This window comes from Pongo abelii, chromosome 5, assembly GCF_028885655.2.
Source record: "Pongo abelii isolate AG06213 chromosome 5, NHGRI_mPonAbe1-v2.0_pri, whole genome shotgun sequence".
NCBI lineage: Eukaryota > Metazoa > Chordata > Mammalia > Primates > Hominidae > Pongo > Pongo abelii.
Window position 1 is genome coordinate 133072480 of NC_071990.2, and position 20561 is coordinate 133093040.

Below are 20561 nucleotides of genomic sequence, written 5' to 3' on the forward strand. Positions count from 1 at the left end.
GTCAGCATTTCTCAGTACTCATTATTCTTGCTTTGTTCTGGCAGCAAACATGGCTTAGCGAATGGACTGCTCTCAAGATAAAAGAGAAGAGAGTCAAATTCGGGATATGTTAATCTTCAAAACATGATTTTTTATTCCAAGAGCCAGATGTTTGAGGGTGCCAAGAAATTTGTTTGGTTAATTTCTTTTCTTTTCGAGACAGGTTCTCACTCTGTTGTCCAGGCTAGAGTACAGTGGCACGATCATGGCTCACTACAGCCTTAACCTCCCACATTCAGGTGATCCTCTTGCCTCAGCCTCCCGAGTAGCTGGGACTACAGCTGAGGGCCTCCACACTCGGATAGTTTCTTGTATTTTTTGTAGAGATAGAATTTCACCACATTGCTCAGATTGGTCTTGGACTTCTGAATTCAAGCAATCCGCCTGCCTTGGCCTCCCAAAGTGCTGGGATTACAGGCATGAGACACCACGCCCGGACTGGTTGGCAAATTTCATAATTGGTTTTTGGAAGTCTAAAATCTTATCTTCAGTTATCACAAGCAAAACTTGGAGATCTCACAGATTAATTTACGCCCAAACCATAGAGCTGAGAAGTATGAAGGATGTGATAAGAAAGGGTTTGGGTTTTTCTCTTACTCCTAAAGGAGATGCAGCTGAGTGGGCAAGTGGACCTGGAGAATCCCTAAGGTCATGCGGGAGGATAGGAGAGAGCTTTGCACGTCTGGCCGCCCAGGAGCAGAGGGGCACAGCAGAAGCAGTCAATAAGGGAGTAAAGGAACAATTAACATCAGCAACAGGTGTCAGCAAAGAAGACAAATTACAGACCCTTGCCTGCCCTTGATACCATGATCCTTGTCATGAATCACTTAGCCCACTATCTGCATTATGGGAGCTATGTGAGAATGTTATTGCTTCGTGTTATTATCACCATTGTTATGAATAGGCAGGAGCACTTCTCGGCCACTGCTGGAATCAAGCACTTGACAATTATTGTAGGCTACTGGAATGAGCAACCTCTGTCTCCTTAGAGAGCATCAGTGCACAGCTGGGCCCCCCACACACTCAGACCTGGGAGGCTCAGAGCTCAGAATGAAGTAGAATATAGGATTCTGAGAAGCCTGGAGCCCTACATCCCGCTGGTGACTCCACCAGTGTCCAATGTTGAAGGAGCTGAAGTTAGCCTGGAGAAATTCAGAAAAAGGGGAAAGGAAGAGGGTGGTCCTAGGAGGCTTGAGATGCAGAGAGAAAACTTGGATATTCAGGCATCGCTGAACCCCTACATGCAGATCTGGGCAAAGTCTGATGTGGCCTGGACAAGGCTACTAACCAGGGTCTTAATTGTTCCTTCTCTTTTGCTCTTCTTTAGCCCACGAGTGATCTCGGATGCTTTCCACGGCTCCTTCCTCTTCCACTAAATCCTCCCTTGGAGCTGGGATGACTCCAAGTACAGGATTCTTTGATTGGCCCAATGAGTCTCATTTTCTTTGGCTTTTGTATTTTAATTCCTACTTATTAATCTGTAGGAATTGAACTTTTTTTTATTATTAACATATACATGTTTATAAATTAAAATTTGTGGGGATTCGTACTCCTTCCAATAACAGATTGGAAGCTCTTATGAGACAGGGAATTTGCCTTCTACAGGAGGTGTTATATTTTAAGCTGTGCAAACAGGAGTATTTTAAAATGTTAACTGACATCTAAGCTTCTCGATTCTGACGGGGGAATGGTTGAGTGTCTGTCCTCAGCGTCATAGGTGAAAATACCAAACAGCACTAGATGTTCCAAACTTGTTTGTTTTTCTTTCCCAAGAGGACTGCCTTGCATCTCCCTAACCAGTTTCACCTGGTAGCTCACCAAACCATAACCTTATTCAACAAATTTGCCAGGAAAATGATGTCACAGAAGCTGAACTTAATAACCTTTAGAACAAACCAGGATTTCTGGCTTCACTGGTTGGCTCAAAGTATCTGGACTACTTGTTCATGTTTTCTTGACTTTATTCTACATTTAATTTTATTTAAAACTTTGTATTGACTGGCAAATTAATGAGGTTTAATGAGATAATATATGTAAAATATCTCATACTTTACACAGCTTTGACACCAGGCAAGCTCTCTCAATATGAGCTCTTCTTATTACCTGATCTCTGGAGAAGTTCTCTTATTTTACATCCTCTGATGTAATTATGTACCACATTATATGAGAAAGTAATGTCAAAGTTGTTGAACATGTGTGCCATGTTTAACATTTTTAAGGTATCCTCCCTCTCTTATTTTCCCTGCATTTTCTACTATCTAAAATAGTCTCGAATATTAACACAGTAAGAACTACATGAAAAGAAACTGCATTCGCTGTGCATTTCATGTTCTCTTTACCCAGAAAGGGCTGGCCTAGTTTCTTATTTCCACAGGGGCATTTGGCACAGCCCGCATTCAGCCTGACTGTTAGCAGCCGTGGCATGTGATTTTTTTTTTCAGCCAAATCTAGACATCCACACAACCCTAAAACTTGGCGAGAAAGCTGACGCGCCTCTTGGGAAATGGATTTGTAAGAAAATTACCATTCATTTGGGCAGACTGACTACGCTGAGATAGATCTCTGAGGATACGATGATGAGATTCATGTCTGGAGAATGAGTGGGGGAGAGTTTCCTGTCTTAAACTTGCTTATTCTCAAGACAAGAAGGTAGTGTTACCTTTTGCTACCAGGGAGCTTTAAATGAGGATGAGCAATGACAATGTCAGTCCGGTTCAGTAGTTCTCAAATTTTCATCTGTGTCAAAGTCACTTGGGAAGTTTGAAAAACGACGGAATCAGGGCCCTTTCCCTTTCTCCTCCTCCCCCAACAAGAATATGCCTTAAAACTAGTGCACCGACTCATTGGCAGGTGGTCCACAGACCAAAATCTAAGACACACTGGTAGGGTTCCTTCACAGCCTTTCATTTAATGAGAATTTACTTTCATTTAATGAGAATCTACTGAGCGCAAAGGATTGAATTGGCCATTGTGAGCAAAAACTAATGCATACAGTGTATTAGAAAGAGAATACAGAACAATTGAATGCCGATGGCATAACACCATTTGGCATTTGCACGGGGCTTCCCAGTTTTCAAAGCATATTCACGTCTATTGCTTCCTCTTTCCATCAACTATGTGAGAGGGGCAAGGAAAAGATTGGCATTTCCAACTCACAAAAAAAGAGAACTTGAGTAATTTCCCCAAGTTGCTATGGCTATTGGATGAGAGACATGGATCATATCCAGGATTTTTGACTGCTGGGGCTGGAGGTCAACTTATCAAACTTTAATGAGAGGTACATTATACTAAGATACAGGCACAAAGCTATACTTACATGAACGTTCACTGCTGTGTTTATCACAGGGAAAAAGTGGAAACACTCTAAATGCTCATCAACAGTGGGCTGGTTAAAAAAAAAACTATCATTCATCCATACAAGGCAATATTCTGCAGTCATTCAAAAGGATAAGGCAGATCTTTATTAACATAGAAAAATGTTCATGACACATTGTAAAGCTAAGAAGAAGTCACTGAAATCTATGTAGAGAATGGTCCATTTATGAGAAAAAAGTTTATTCATAAATTTAAAACTCTGAAAGTTCACTTCCTTCTACACATCTAGAGAGAAAGAGGGACAGAGACAGAGATAGAGAGAAAGAGAGATGCAGCTTACTGCTATTTTGCCTGGTGCCCTGGGGAACAGGTGCTGTTGGGCCGACAGTGATCAATACAACCTTCCCTGGACCCTAAATGGAATAGAGCATTCAGGAGATAATTTCTCCAAATTAAGTGGTATGTGAATTTGGAAAGTATCTGGCAGAGAAAAAGAAAAAAAAATAACTGTATTGGGGGTGATGGCCATTGGTTGGGGGCTTCTCTCCTGAGTATCACAACTCCATTCTTAATTATAATTATAATACTTACCATTCCATTTTATACGACATAACACTGTAGCATTAATGTATGTATTCAACAGTAATATAATGAAGGTATTAGTTTATGAACCAAGTTTAACTTTTAAAACATTTTTTTAAAAAATAATTTTTATACACTTGCAAAGGGGATTGCATTTAACAAAAAGATTTTGTCGTGAAGAAGGTGAATGTTTGAGTCTTGAAGAGCAAGAATTGGCTGAAACAAATAAAAAAGTAAAAACATATTTCTTTGGAAAATAATTTTTAAAAACGTAGGCCAAGTGTGGTGGCTTACACCTGTAATCCCAGCATTTTGGGAGGCCCAGGTGGGAGGATCGCTTGATCCCAGGAGTTCAAGACAAGCCTGGGCAACATATAAAAAATTTTAAAAATTAGCCAGGCATTGTGGTGTAAGCCTGTAATCTCAGCTACTTGAGGAGGCTGAGATGGCAGCATGGCTTGAGCCTGGGAGGTTGAAGCTGCAGTGAGCTGAAATCATATCACTGCACTCCAGCCTGGACAACAGGGTGAGACCCTGTCTCAAAAACAAAACAAAACAACAACAACAAAAACTTTAAAGCTCATAACTACAGAACACCATAAATACGATATTTTATTAATATTCCTTGAATTCTTTTTCAGAATTGAGTAATGTATAGCTTCAATATAATTCAACTTTCAACTACTCGTTGTGTGCCTCTCCTGGGCAGGTCCTGGAACACAAAGATGACAGGGCAAGGTCCCTGCTTTAGAGAAGCTGACAGTCTTATTCTTTATTTTCAAACTGCAATAAATTCAGTTCAAAATAAAACAAGCATGGACGCATTTCTCAAATAATGGGTCTTCATTTGCAAAAAGGCTCTTAGATGAAGAGACCAGTGTATTTAGTGGCTGACTTATATTTTAAAAAATTAAATGCATTTTGTGCTTGTCAATATCCCAGAACATTTTTTTTGGTGGAAACAGACAACTATTTAAATTCTTCACTCTGTTAATGAAGACAAAAATCTAAATGAAAAAAATTTAATTCCCATAAGAGTGGTTTGTAACATTTCTAGGTCATAGGCCCTCCCTTAAGAATCTGATGAAAGTGAGGAACTGTCTTCTGAATGCATATTCCATGAGATATTACAACTTCAGAAGCTCAAGGACTACTGAGCCCATCTATGGACACCAATTAATCAACCCTGCTATAGAAGCTTGTTCTTTTAAAACGCAAATCTAGCAATATTTATTTAGAGAATATTTTTAGAGCACCCATCCTATGCAAAAGCTCTGTTAGATGTTTAGTAGCAATCTGTGTTTTAACAAGCCCTCCCAGCGATTCTGATGCACGCTTGTTAGAGATTCACTGGCTTAAGCCAAAATACACCATATTCAGGCCTTGCTCCCAGAAGTTCTTATTTAAAGTTCTGATTTATTTGGTCTGATGTGGAGCCCAATCCTTGGTGTTTTAAAAACCTCTCCAGGAACTTCTTACATGCAAGCATTGTTGAGACCCTTTGGTTTAAACACTGAGGATGTGCTTTCTGGTTTCTGATGAACATTTATAGCCCCCAAAAGAAAAAAGTCTGTTGCCCACACCTATGTATCAATATCTGTGGCTCCCAGCACACATGGTAGCACAATGTGTTCAGTATGAGAGGCGGCAGCACTTCAATCATATGGCAATTAGGAGGCTGTGTTCTAATATCCCCTTCACCCCCTAGTTAATTTACTCTTCAAGAGCAGTAGCCTCAAATCCTGCTTTCTAGTTAATTAATGAACATTCATTGCTTTTAGAGTTTTTTTTTTTCAATGGGAAAGGTAAGTACAATCTCTGAGTTCTCTATATGAAACTAGAAGATAATAAATCCATTCTTTGGGTGGAGACTTTTAACTTACAATTGCCGTCCTTAGCAGCAAATAGATCAATTTTTGTTACTGATCAGCTGCTCTGCTAATAGTTTCTGTGAGACACATCTATTTCACAACTAATGGAAAAATCTTGGCTTTGAAGAGTATCTAGGCTTTCAATTCACACGAGAAACAATTTTTGCAAGTCATTGCCCTTTGGAATATTTGTATGGAGTCACTAAAGTCAGCTGAAATAGACATTGTCTTATTCGATGGAGCGGTCTTTATTAAATGAATATATATATATATAGCATCTATATTATATACATTATACACATTCATCAAATACATATTATATATGTTCATCAAATACATATTATATACATTCATCAAATTTATATTATATATTATATATATTCATCATCTTTGAAGCTTGAAGGACTACTTTATTTTTTTATTTTACTTTAAGTTTCAGGTTACATGTGCAGAACATGCAGGTTTGTTACATAGGTATATGTGTGCCATGGTGGTTTGCTGCACCTATCAACCCATCATCTAGGCTTTAAGCCCTGCATGCATTAGTTATTTGTCCTAATGCTCTCCCACCCCTTGCTCCCAACCTCTGACAGGCCCGGTGTGTGTTGTTCCCCTCCCTGTGTCCATGTGTTCTCATTGTTCACCTCCCACTTATGAGTGAGAACAGGGGGTGTTTGGTTTTCTGTTCCTGTGGTAGTTTGCTAAGGATGATGGCTTCCAGCTTCATCCATGTCCCTGCAAAGGATATGATCCCATTCCTTTTTATGGCTGCATAGTATTCCATGGTGTATATGTACCACATTTTCTTTATCCAGTCTGTCATTGATGGGCATTTGGGTTGGTTCCATGTCTTTGCCGTTGTAAATAGTGCTGCAATAAACATACTCGTGCATGTGTATTTATAGTAGAATGATTTATATTCCTTTGGGTATATCCCCAATAATGGGATTGCTGGGTCAAATGGTATTTCTGGATCTAGATCCTTGAGGAATTGCAGCATTGTCTTCCACAATGGTTGAACATTACATTTCCACCAACAGTGTAAAAATTTTTCTGTTTCTCCACAGCCTCGCTGGTATCTGTTGTTTCTTGACTTTTTAATAATTGCCATTCTGATTGGCGTGAGATGGTATCTTATTATGGTTTTGATTTGCATTTCTGTAATACTCAGTGATGTTGAGCTTTTTATCATATGTTTGTTGGCCACCTAAATGTCTTCTTTTTAGAAGTGTCTGTTCATCTGTTCATATCTTTGCCCAATTTTTGATGGGGTTGTTTGTTTCTTGTAAATTTATTTAAGTTCCTTATAGATTTTGGATATTAAACCTTTGTCGTATGTATAGTTAGCAAAAATTTTCTTCCATTCTATAGGTTGCCTGCTCAGATGATAGTTTCTTTTGCTGTGCAGAAGTTTAGTTTAATTAGATTCCATTTGTCAATTTTGGCTTTTGTTGCAATTGTTTTTGGTGTTTTTGTCATGAAATATTTACCAATGCCTGTGTGAAGGACCACTTTATAAGTTCCTATGAAGATGTGAGAAATTCTTTGGCAACACGAGTTCGTTGACTTGTTCAGGTTCACATGTGGTTGACACAATTATACAGTTTAGCATTGTATCTATACACCAATTTCACCTCCTTATGTTGCAAATTTGTTTCTTGAATGATAATATAAACTTCCAACTTTATCATGTTGGATTATAGAGGTGCATGTTATAGAAAAAAATAGAAAATAGAGAATAATAAAGTGACAAGTTTAGGGGAAAAGGAAAGCTTAAGCAAAAAGAATAAAGTAATTTTGTTTTTGTTTTTAAATTTGCTTATACTCCATTTTGCAGATGAATAATAAAGTAATTTTGACCTAGATAACTTGTTTTCTCACCACATCCATGTCCTCTGGATGCTTATACCTTGTGCTGACGTGGAAATGTCAGATTTTTAAGAAAGAGATGAGGTTGCTGATGTTAGGAATATTGTTTTCTCCATCCATAAATAAATGTTGATTTGTTACATTAAGGTACCTTTTCAGAAAATTAGAATTTTAAATCCATACAATATTAGTCCTGTCAGGGATCAAAGTTCTTGGTACAGGTAAAAAGAGAGATGTCTAAATTCAGCAATTATTATATCAAATGCCAATGTCATTTATTTGCATACTGTTTGTGCTGTTCTGGGAAATCAAATGCTGAAATAATTTTTAAAGTTTAACAGTATTTTTTAATAGTAGTCAAAAGTGAAATAATCTACATATTTATTATTCAGATGAATTTATGATATAATCACTTGACAGAATACTAGTATCTCTTTAGAAGCATTTTTAAAAGAATTTTTAATAACAGAAATATTCATAAAATAATTATAGGAGAAAAAAGCAAGATATAAAATAATCTCCAATGAACAAAATATGTAAATACACAAAATATTAGAAAGTAATATTGCAGAATATTAGCCATATTTATATATATGGGATGTAGGGTTGTGGATGATGTACATTTTATTGTTTATTCTTGTGAATATTTTAAATATTTTATAAGGAAACATATCTACTTTTTAAAAATTTATTTATTTATTTATTTATTTATTTATTTTTGAGATGGAGTCTCACTCTGTTGCCCAGCGTGGAGTGCAGGGGGTGCGATCTTGGCTCACTGCAACCTCCACCTCCCAGGTTCAAGCGATTCTCCCACGTCAGCCTCCAGAAGAGCTGGGATTACAGGCGCATGCCACGAAGCCTGGCTAATTTTTGTATTTTTAGTAGAGACAGGGTTTCACCATGTTGGCCAGGCTGGTCTTGAACTCCTGACCTCAGGTGATCTGCCCACCTTAGCCTCCCAAAGTGCTGAGATTATAGGCATGAGCCACCGCGCCCAGCCATTATCCACTTTTTAAAAAGAAGAAAATGTTAGTTGGTCTATCAGCAAGAAGAAAAAGAAAAATTATAAGGGACCTGACAAATCATCCAATAAATAGCTAGGAGTTGACTAATTGAAGTAATAAATGTCCCCCGTCAATCTCATTAGAGATATTTATGTTTGGACGCAAAACTTTTGTGAAAGTATATTTGTTTATAGAAAAACACAGGTTCTTAATACCTTCCTTGGAAGTTTTTTCTTATATTAGTTTGTTTATATTCATTGTTTTTGTGCTGAAAGTAGGGTACAAAATGCTTGTACAAATTGTGTTCTCAATAAATATATCTTGAATGAATGAATGAGTTTACCAACCAGCAAATATGTCTACGAATACTTGTCGTATAAATATTTTAATCATAGTTTTCTCTAAGCCTTCTCTAGGAAGATTCGTTTTAATATGTTATAAACATAGCAATATGAATCCAACTAATACTAAAACTACAGGTGTTTTAATACAGGTGTGACGTAGTTTTTTTCTGTCAGTAGAAAAGAGAGTATCAGACCTTGAACTTGCATCCAATTGTCTGAAAGCATCAAAAACAGAAGCCCCTCCCCAAAGCACAAACTTTCCCTGACGTTTACTTGTAACAGAGTTTGGCAGCCAAGTTCCTGGATGTTACAAATTAAATACTGCTCATAGCCCTGCTTCCAACAGCCTTGTTGGCAAAAATTTTGAAACTCTAGAAGGACCATGCTCAGAAGCTAGACCTAGGGGGAATGGTAAGCAATGGAAACTCCTAAATCCAAGAAAGGAACAGTGACTGCATTCACCCACTTAAGACATCACTTATCCTTAACAATAGTTGTTTTTGTACTTTTGGGAGTTTGTGGCTATTCCCTAAGATCCTTTTTTCCACTGACTTTTACAAGCAATTTAGGGCCTCTTTTTCAACAGATATAAGTAAATCAGCCTATGATATTTCAACATAAACTATTTCAAAACATTTCACATTACTCTTTGTTTATTTATTTTTCCCGTGCTTTGAAATTATAAAAAATTTGAGGGTGATTTTAGGCTACACATAAAATGTGGTAGTCAATTTGTTAGAGAATATAAAATTACAGCTAGATAGGAGGAATAAGTTATAGGGTTCTACATCACTTTAGGAAGACTACAATTAACAATAATATAGTTTTAAATAGCTAGAAGGAGAATATTGAACATTCCCACACGAAGAAACGATAGATGTTTGAGATGATGGATATGCTAATTACCCTGATCTGATCATTATACATTATATGTATCTATCACTATATGCCTTGTAAATATGTACAATTATTATTTGTCAGTTAAAATAATCAGAACCAGAAAAATTAAACTGTACACACACACACACAAAACCAATCTGACAAACACTCAAGTAATACAGTCTGACATAATTGGCTACAGGTAGGAAATAAATTTTGCTTTGAGTTTCCTGGAAAACGTAGTTGAAAAGAAAAGTCAGTTACATAGTCTTCATTGTACAAAAGAAAAAAACTTGAGTTTCTCAGGCCAAGAAAAAATTTCATAGCACTAAGTTCTGAAAGAAATTACTCAGTATACTTGTGTAGGGATTTTTTAATGACATGGTACACAAAGACCTCAATATCCATACAGCATACATAGATATTGATTTTTTAAAGCTGCTTCTTGTGTTCTTCCAAACAGGTCAATTTCATGATACTAAAAAACAGCCCAGAGGCATCAGTCTGCATTGAATCAAAATAGTGCTCAAGGATGTCACATTCTTAGAATGAACTCTGAATAAAACCTACATTAAAAATCAGAATGCATGGATTGCTTCACCTTTGATTATTCACCTGTTAATAGATGCAGATATGAAGTATCACTGATCGAAGGAGGTTCCAGTCAAATACATGAAGATGAAGCAAATGGTGGGGTTCATATTCTTTCTTTTTCCTTTTTTGTGAATTTTTTATTTTATTTTATTTTATTTTATTTTATTTTATTTTATTTTATTTTATTTGAGACAAGGTCTCACTCTGTCACCCAGGCTAGAGTGCAGTGGCACAATCTCAGCTCACTGCAACGTCTGCCTCCCGAGTTCAAGCGATTCTCCTGCCTCAGCTACCCAAGTAGCTGGGACTACAGGCATGCCACCATACTTGGCTAATTTTTGTATTTTTAGTAGAGATGGAGTTTCACCGTGTTGGCTAGGCTGGTCTCGAACTCCTGACTTTAAGTGATCTGCTTGCCTTGACCTCTCAGATTGCTGGGATTACAGGTGTACACCACACTCAGCTAATTTTTTGTATTTTTTGTAGAGATGAGATTTCACCATGTTTTCCAGACTGGCCTCGAACTCCTAGGCTCAAGCCATCTGTCTGCCTTGGCCTTCCAAAGTGCTGGGATTACAGGCGTGAGCCCATATTTTTCAATAAAATCAAGGGATACACCAGTTCATCCTGAGAAGTAATTCTACCTTGACTGACAAAAGGACCTGCACAGAAAATTAAGTTTTGTTTAAATACCAATCTTGGTACTACTTGTAGACCAAATTGCTTTTCAAATCCACTTTTTAAAGTGTCAGCTTGTAACATTTGATGTTTGTATGGTGTAAACCTGCAACTAAATGGGACAAAATATTTCAAAATTATCTAGTAAAATGATATTTGGACTAAAAAATTACTCTGCTCAAACTTAGCTTCCTGTTAAAATCAGCTTTGGGCAAGTTAACCAGCCTCTTTGAACTTATTTCCACTTTGAAAAAACAGAAATGTATAATCAAAAGTCAAATGGCAGCCGGCACAGTGGCTCATGCCTGTAATCTCTTTGAGAGATTTGGGAGGCTGAGGTGAGTGGATCACCTGAGTCTAGGAGTTTGAAACCAGCCTGGAAAACATGGCAAACCCTTGTCTCCACAAAAAAAATATAAAAAATTAGCTTGGCACAGTGGTGGGCACCTGTGATCCCAGCTACTTGGGGGACTGAGGTGGAAAAATCACTTGTCCTCGGGAGGTGGAGGTTGCAGTAAGCCCAGATCGCGCCACCGCCACTCCAGCCTGGGTGACAGAGTGAGACCCTGTCTCAAAGAAAAAAAAAAAAAGTAAATGACATAAATAATATAAAAGTGTGTTTTACACTATGAAACACCACGGAGATGCCGGAGATTATTATTACACCTGTTAAAGTTTTTTAAATGACCGTCAGAACTTGGCTCAGACTAAAGGTTCTGAAAATGACTCTCATAATTTCTGCCTGAAGTTTTTTTTACCCATTGTGATAGTTAATTTTATATGTCAACCTATCTGGGCTGAGATGCCCAGAGAGCTGGCACAATACTATTTCTGGATGTATCTGTAAGGGTGTTTCAGTGAGATCCTAGCATTTGAATCAGTAGACTGAGTAAAAGAGAGAGCCCTCACTTGTGCAGCGGGGCATCGTCTAATCCACTGAAGGCATGAAGAGAACAGAAAGGCAGAGAAACTGCAACTGTTCTCCCTGCATAAGCTGTGACATCCATTTTCTCCCGCTGCAGGACGTTGGCAATCCTGGTTCTCAGACCTTCAGACTTGGACCGGGACTTACACCATTGGCTCCTCTGATTCTCAGGCCTTCAAATTTGCACTGGAACCACACCCAACACCACTGGCTTTCCTAGGCTTCCAGCCGGCAGACAGCAGATCATGGGACAGCCTCCATAATCTAGTGACCGAATTCTTCATAATAAATATCTTTCTCTGTATCTGCATATCTTTTATTGATTCTGTGTCTCTGGCTTTCTCTGCCAAATGTACTCATTCAGTTTAACATGTAGTTGTTTGAGCACCCACAAAATGCTTTCAGAGAGACAAAAGAAATGAAAACGTGGCTCCTTAACACAGAAGGGATTAGGAGGCAACCTCTAGAACTACATTCTAGTAAATGACGATGTTATTAAATGATGCAGTGAGCATTCCTGGCAATAATAATAGTTCTGCAAGTTGAGAGCTGTAAGAGTTGAGACCTTCATGGGCTGATTGGGAAAGCCTCTTGAGGCAGTAGGATCGATCAGTAGGATGCCACAGAGTGATTCTTTTTTTTTTTTTTTTTTTATTATACTTTTTTTTTTTTGAGATGGAGTCTCGCTGTGTCGCCCAGGCTGGAGTGCAGTGGCACAATCTCAGCTCACTGCAATCTCCGCCTCCCGGGTTCACGCCATTCTCATTCTCCTGCCTCAGCCTCCTGAGTAGCTGGGACTACAGGCGCCCACCACCACGCTCGGCTAATTTTTTGTATTTTTAGTAGAGACGGGGTTTCACCGTGTTAGCCAGGATGGTCTCGATCTCCTGACCTCGTGATCCGCCTGCCTCGGCCTCCCAAAGTGCTGGGATTACAGGCGTGAGCCACGCACCCGGCCGCACAGAGTGATTCTTTTTCTTTTTTCTTTTTTTCTTTTTTTTTTTTTTAAGACAGAGTCTCACTCTGCCACCCAGGCTGGAATGCAGTGATGCAATCTCGGGTCACTGCAACCTCCGCCTCCTAGGTTCAAGTGATTCTCCTGCCTCATTCTCCCAAGTAGCTGGGATTACAGGCGCCCACCACTATGCCTGGCTAATTTTTGTATTTTTAGTAGAGACGAGGTTTCACCACGTTGGCCAAGCTAGTCTAGAACTCCTGACCTCAGGTGATCTGCCCGCCTCAGCCTCTCAAAGTGCTGGGATTACAGGCGTGAGCCACCACACCCAGCCCCATAGAGTGTTTCTTCTCCTCTTCTAATCAGGTCCTCTGTGATCTTGTCAGATAGCTTTCATTAAGTACTTAACAACTGGTAAAATGTCCAATGAAATATTTTTAAAAATTTCCCCAGGATTGAGATCTGCATTTTAGTTTCTATGTGAGATTAAATTTTATTGCCCGAGTTCAGATCTTAAAAGATTTAATAAAGTTTGAGTCATTTTAATATCACACAGGAGGGGGAAACAATTTTCTTTCTGTACACTGGGAGCACTATGTATGATGGTTAGGCGTCAAGATAGATCAAGGTACTAATCTGACAATGTGTGAGGAATTGGAAACTCTTCTACTTCTTTAAAATTTCAGAATCTATATCTGTACGATTTACTTCAGAAACTAAGATAGACAAGAAATGTGACCAAAATTTGATTCCTATATGCATACAGATGAGGTGGCCTAAGACACACTAAAATAAGCAGGTATACTCAGGAGAAAAATCAACCTGCTAATTTCTCAAGCCAGTTGAGATCAGCCCATCCAATCAGAAAACCTCATCCATTCACTCCAAAATGACAGTCAGGGATTATGGTAAGTTTATTTTTATTTTTATGTTTTAGACTCAAATACCATTTCATGGGTCATTTATAAGAGAAATTACAGGATCCTTAATAAAACCTAAAGTTATTTTTTTTCAGACAGGGTCTCAGTTTGTCACCCAGGCTGGAGGACAGTGGTGCAAACATGGCTTATTACAGCCTCAACTTCCTGAGCTCAAACAATCCTGCCTTCTCAGCCTCCCAACTAGCTGGGACTACAGGTGTGCACCACCATGTTCAGCTAATTTTTAAAATTTTTTGTAGAGACAGGGTCTCGCCATGTTGTCCAGGCTGGTCTTGAACTCCTGGCCTCAAGCAGCCCTTCCACCTCGGCCTTCCAAAGTGCTGGGATTACAGGCATGTGCCACCATGCTCAGCCCAACCCAAGGCTATCAAGGTAGGTCCAACAGAGAATCTTATATGCCCCTTCTACATGTTATTTGCATCTTTCAGATCTCTGTAAAGATCAAGCCTAGTCCGTTCATATCCCCTTGGAGTTTCCCCTGGTACAGTTTCCCTCTCCCTTACCCTTAGTTACACCTTTAGCTTCAGGTGAAACTAGTGTCTAAGAGCTTCAGAGGTTGGCTGCTTTAAATTTTAGCAGAATTCCCCAGTGTAGTAATAGTGGCCATATTTTTGAATTTTCTTATATGGTTTTGATTCCACTTTTTAAATTATAAAGGTGATTTATTTAAATTTTTTAATTTAAAAATAGAATAACATCAGCATTACAGCTCCCTATATCAAGTTTGCAAAAATAGAATTTCCTTTATTTCCTAAAATTCATCTTGATTTCTATTTCATAGCCCCTCTCCCACTTGGCAAGAAACACCCTCAATCATTTCCTGTTTCCCTCCATGGCCCCTATCCTGAGTTGGGTCACAGTCTTGCCCAGGGCCAGGTTTCAGTGTGAATGGTGTCCCATCTGGTTCTCAGTCCATGCAGGTGGCCATGAAGGTGTCCACAAACCAAAGGAAAAATTCCTGTGGACCCAGTGGTCCTCAGCTGCTGCCAAGCTGTGATTGGGGCAGAAATCGTTCTGATTGCTCTCCATCCATCTGAAGAAACACACCTCCCTGTCATGCCCAACCCGGTTGTTGCAAGATGGAATAGGGAGGAGCAAAGGGGAGAACTGGCTGCCCAGAAGCCAGGTTCTCTCACAGAGACCATACCCCTCTGTTCTGATGGCCTCCATGTTTCTAGGGGTATCTCTAGGTTTTTCCCGGAAGAAATCCCTTTCCTTTTATAAGTTTGGCCAAAACACTTTATTTAGACCCAAATCCTCTCTTTACTCCAGACTTTAGGAAATGAAAGCCAAGAAGTTTTGCAATCTTGTTCAGCTCTCTGCCTTGCCACCTCCCTCCACTGAAGCTGGGAGCACAAACCTGGTTCTGTCTTAGGTGAGGAAAGAGGGAAAGAGAAAAATACAAGGAAAAAGGAAAAAATAGATGTACTGTCTCAAAATATTTACCCCCCTCACCTGTAAATAATTATGTTTCTCCAGTCCTAGTAGTAAAGGTTTATTTGTTTATGTCTAGTAATAAAGCTGGAAAGATGGTGAACTCTAGTTCTGATGTTACACGCTACTGGAGAATGATCTCTTCAAATGTTTTCCCAAAATGACCATGCACAGTACAGATTATCTTAGGGATCACTTAGTCTTCCCCTCTTCTCCCTGACAGAACGTCAGCCTCTGCAATCCTGCTAATGCACAGGGCCACTCAAACCAGTTATTTACAGCATAAATTGCTTAATGCTTATTTATGCATTTCACAATCATCCTTTAATTGTTAACATCAAATGAGGTAGGTAGAAGTTGCATCATGTCCTGACTTTAAGACTTTTTTTACACCCCCCTTTCTCCAATACGCTTTCAGTTAACATTGAGGAAACAAAACTCTCAACTAACCTGTGCAGAAGCCAAATAATAACAATAATACATTTTATATAAAACCCATCACAACATTTATGATAGGCTATTAATAATTAAAAGCAAAATGTGATGTTAAAAGCTCGTTTGAAAATTCCAAGAAGAACAACTAAATATATAGATCATGAAGCAGTGCATATAATCATACACATAGAGAAACATTTACTCCCATTTGTGTTTATTTTCTGGACTTGTTTATGATAGAATTATTGGTAGAGAAGAAAGCTAGTTAAATATATTAGAAGCATAAATAATGCAATATTTACAACAATGTTTAACCTAACTAAGATCACTTAAAATGAGTAGGCCGGGTGTGGTGGCTCATGCCTGTACATTTTGGGAGGCAGAGGCGGGCAGATCGCTTGAGCCCAGGAGTTTGAGAACAGCCTGGGCAACATGGCGAGACCCCATCTCTACAAAAAATACAAAAATTAGCTGGGCATGGTGGCACATGCCTGTAGTTCCAGCTACTTGGGAGGCTGAGGCAGGAGAATCACCTGAGCCCAGGGAGGTTGAGGCTTCAGTAAGCTGTAATTGGACCACTGCACTCCCACCTGGGTGACAGAATGAGACCCTGTCTCAAAAAAAATAAATAAATAACAATAAGAAATAAAATGAGTAGTGCTTTAGCAGCATCATTTGCTTGCAGTTTATGTGTTAGTTTGATGTATCTATAACTTCAAAAATGTCAGCTCTTTTATTTACTATTTTATTTGAAGGCAACACATACTACTTTAAGGAAGAGCTTTTATTTCTTCCCATTTTATTTACTTATTACTTGCATCACCATGGACTCAGAAATCCTTATTTTACTCTACTTGTTATAATCAATTACTATCATTGTTTATTTTGTGGCTTTGATTGCCCCAGATTTAGCCAGTCTTTTGACTGCTGTATCTTTTACACGATCCTCTTACTTACTTATTTGGGACAAAGTCTTGCTCTGTCACCATGGTGGTGCATGCCTGTAGTCCCACCTACTCAAGAGGCTGAGATAGGAGGATCACTTGACTCTAGGAGGTGCAGACTCAACCTTTCAGGTGCAGACACAACCTCCCAGGGTCAAGCGATCCTCCCATCTCAGCCTCTCAAGTAGCTGGGACTACAGGCATGCACCACCACGCCGTGCTAATTTTTTTATTTTTCTACAACATGGGGTTTTACCATGTTGCCCAGGCTGATCTCGAACTCCTGGGCTCCAGCGAGCCACCCATTCTGGCCTCCCAAAGTGCTGGAATTACAGGTGTGGCCACATGTATAGAGCATTTCCTTACTTTCTGGTACCACAAGAGATTTCAGGCTTATTTTGTACTTGCAGCTTATACTTTCTCTCTTCTAGCCCTGGAATGACCCATTTCTCTAAGGAGCCCTGGTCTCTTTTATTTGAGAATGGTAGATGGAGACCAAGATGCATGTGCAGAGGTATCCATTGGTACTGGGAAATCAGTCTCCAGGCTGTTTCAGCAGAGAGCTGAGAAATGTATGTACACACACACAGACACACACACACTCTCACACACTTCTTATTTCTATATCTAGTCACCTGAAAATATATTGAAAACCATGAGTTCATATGGATCCTCTGATCTAACACCACTGAACAGATGCTAGCCTTTTACCTTTCCTTATATCTAACTCCTTTTTCAGATTGTGGGAATCCTGGCTTTCTTTTCCACAATTTATTTACTAGCCATATGTAAGTAAGGTCCTTTGTCCATATTTTGTTCCCCTTTGTTTTCCCTTAATGATTTTCTAAAAAAAAAAATTATTTTTAATTTTTGTGGGTACATAGTAGGTATATATATTTATTTTGAGGTACATGACATATTTTGATACAGGCATGCAATGTGTAATAATGACATCGTGGAGAATAGGGTATCCAGCTCCCCAAGCATTTATTCTACAAACAATCCAAATATATTCTTTTAGTTATTTAAAAGTGAAAAATTAAGTTGACTGTAGTCATCCCGTTGTTCTATCAAATAGTAGGTCTAATTAATTCTTTCTATTTTTTTTTTTTGTCTCCACCTCCCCCCGTCCTCCTACTACCCTTCCCGGCCTCTGGTAACCATCTTTCTACTCTCTACGTCCATGAGTTCAATTGTGTCCATGAGTTTAACTGTTTTGACTTTCAGATCCCACAAATCAGTGAGAACAGGCAATGTTCGTCTTTCTGTGCCTGCCTTGTTTCACTTAACACAATGATCTCCACTTCCATCCATGTTATTGCAAATGACAGGATTCATTCTTTTTATACCTCAATAGTACTCCATTGGGTATACACATTTTCTTTATCTGTTCATCTGTTGATGGACACTTAGGTTGTTTCCAAATCTTGGTTTTGATGAATAGTGCTGCAATAAACATGGTAGGGCAGGTATCTCTTCAATATACTGATTTCCCTTGTTTTGGCTGTGAGATCGCTGGATCATGTGGTAGCTCTATTTTTACTTTTTTGAAGAACCTGTAAACTGTTCTCCACAGTGGTTGTACTAATTTACATTCCCAGCAACAGTGTACGAGGGTTCCCTTTTCTCCACTTCCTCACCAGCATTTGTTATTGCTTGTCTTTTGGATGAAAGCCATTTTAACTGGGGTGAGATAGTATCTCGTTGTAATTTTGATTTGCATTTTACTGATGATCAGTGATGTTGAGCACCTTTTCATAGGCTTGTTTGTCATTTGTATGTCTTCTTTTTAAGAACTATCTATTCAAATCTTTTGTCCATTTTTTAATCGGGTGATTAGTTTTTTTCCTAGAGTTCTTTGAGCTCCTTAAATACTCTGGTTATTAATCCCTTGTCAGACGGGTAGTTTATAAATATTCTCTCCCATTCTGCAGGTTGTCTCTTCACTTTGTTGATGGTTTCCTTTGCTGTGCAGAAGCTGTTTAACTTGATCTGATCCCATTTGTCTATTTTTGCTTTGGTGCCTGTGCTTGTGGGGTATATTACTCAGGAAATTTTTGCCCAGACCAACATCCTGGAGATTTTCCCCAATGTTTTCTTGTAGTAGTTTCATAGTTTTGAGGTCTTAGATTTAAGTCTCCTTAACGATTTTTAAGAGCTCCTTTTCATTAGGGCCGTTGGTCCTTTGTTGCTCAAAGTGTTTCAAACATATATTTTTTCCTTTTTTTTTTTTATTTTTGCTTTACAGTATTTATAATATTTTTCTCTTTTTTGGAGTTAGTGTCTTATATGTGGTGATGGTATCATGGATGTATGCATATGTCCAAGCTCATTAAAATGTATACATTAAGCCAGGTGCGGTGGCTCACGCCTGTAAATCCCAGCACTTTGGGAGGCCGATGCAGGTAGATCACAAGGTCACGAGTTCGAGACCAGCCTGACCAACATGGCGAAACCGCATCTCTACTAAAAATACAAAATATTAGCCAGGTGTGGTGGTACACGCCTGTAATCCCAGCTACTCAGGAGGCTGAGGCAGGAGAATCACTTGAACCCAGGAGGTGGAGGTTGCAGTGAGCCGAGATCACACCACTGCACTCCAGCCTGTTCAACAGAGAAAGACTCCATCTCAAAAAAAAAAAAAGCATACATTAGATATGTATATTTTTGTATATCAACTATAAATTGATAAATATTAATGAAACTTACATTTCTCTTAATTTCACTGAGAAATTAAATCTATCAAGTTTATTAACTAGAATTTATTTTTTTAAAAATAACATAAAATGATGGAAATAGACAATTACATCTGGTAAACATCACAGCAGTAATTTACTTTAGTCAAGAATCATCAATGGATGCTAAGCTTAGTGGGTCAAAGTGTGATGAGAAACAGGATAATTATATATTATTAAAGTATTGCCCCCGCAAGATACTTATTTATTACAAAGGAAAAATAGCAAATTTACAGATGAGAAACTTGAGAGGTACTACTTTAACCAAGTGATTAAAGTTAATACAGTAATGGGACAGACCAACATCAAATCCCTCCTAATGTGATACACTGAGAAGTACACCACATTACTTTTGTAGTGTTCTTGAACAAATGCAAAACTTGAATTTAATTAAAGAAGACCTCGAATGAATTTAAGTTGAGAGACTCTTCAAAAGTCTGAAGTTGACGTAAGACAAAGAAAAACTGAGGAACTGTACCAGGAGAAAGGAGACTAAGATACATGGCAATTTTTGGGAAGCTGATCCTGAGTTAAGGGTACTGATCATATATTATTTTCCTGGATCCCAAATAGCAAACAGCATGGAAGCAAGCACTAAGTAAAATGATTATTTAGTAAATACTTATTGGCTGATTAATTATTAAAGAATCTAGATGTGTAGAGTCTTCTGACTTCATCAAGTCACCTCTTCCTTAGTAGGAATATTTGTTCCAAACCACCCACAGAATATAGGTGTGCAGTTAGGTATGCCAGAAGAATTCTGTCCTTCATCAGATGATTTATAGTACATAGGCTAAAAAAACTGAATAGCTTTGAAAGTGCTAGACTCTGCCAAGTGAAGATGTTTCATGATCTCAGCCATCACTCCAATTTATTTGTTCTTGACCCTGAAGAACTAAAGAGCAAGGCCTCCTTGCAGACATGTCTTCAGTCAAATCTTCAGAGAGTCTATACGGAGAATGGGTCTCCTATTTACTTCTCCATTTGGGAAATGTCACTGAAAATATCATAAAT

General features: G+C 38.5%; 1 long non-coding RNA gene across 1 annotated transcript in view; it reads left to right on the plus strand.

Annotated features, from left to right (window-relative positions):
• Positions 1-12412, plus strand: part of LOC129056740 (uncharacterized) — an 86685-nt gene extending 74273 nt beyond the window's left edge. Inside the window, exons 3-4 of the long non-coding RNA XR_008521367.1 lie at positions 10370-10596; positions 12201-12412. This is a non-coding gene — a long non-coding RNA (uncharacterized LOC129056740). The remainder of the gene's footprint in view (positions 1-10369; positions 10597-12200) is intronic.
• The last annotated feature ends 8149 nt before the right edge of the window (positions 12413-20561 follow it).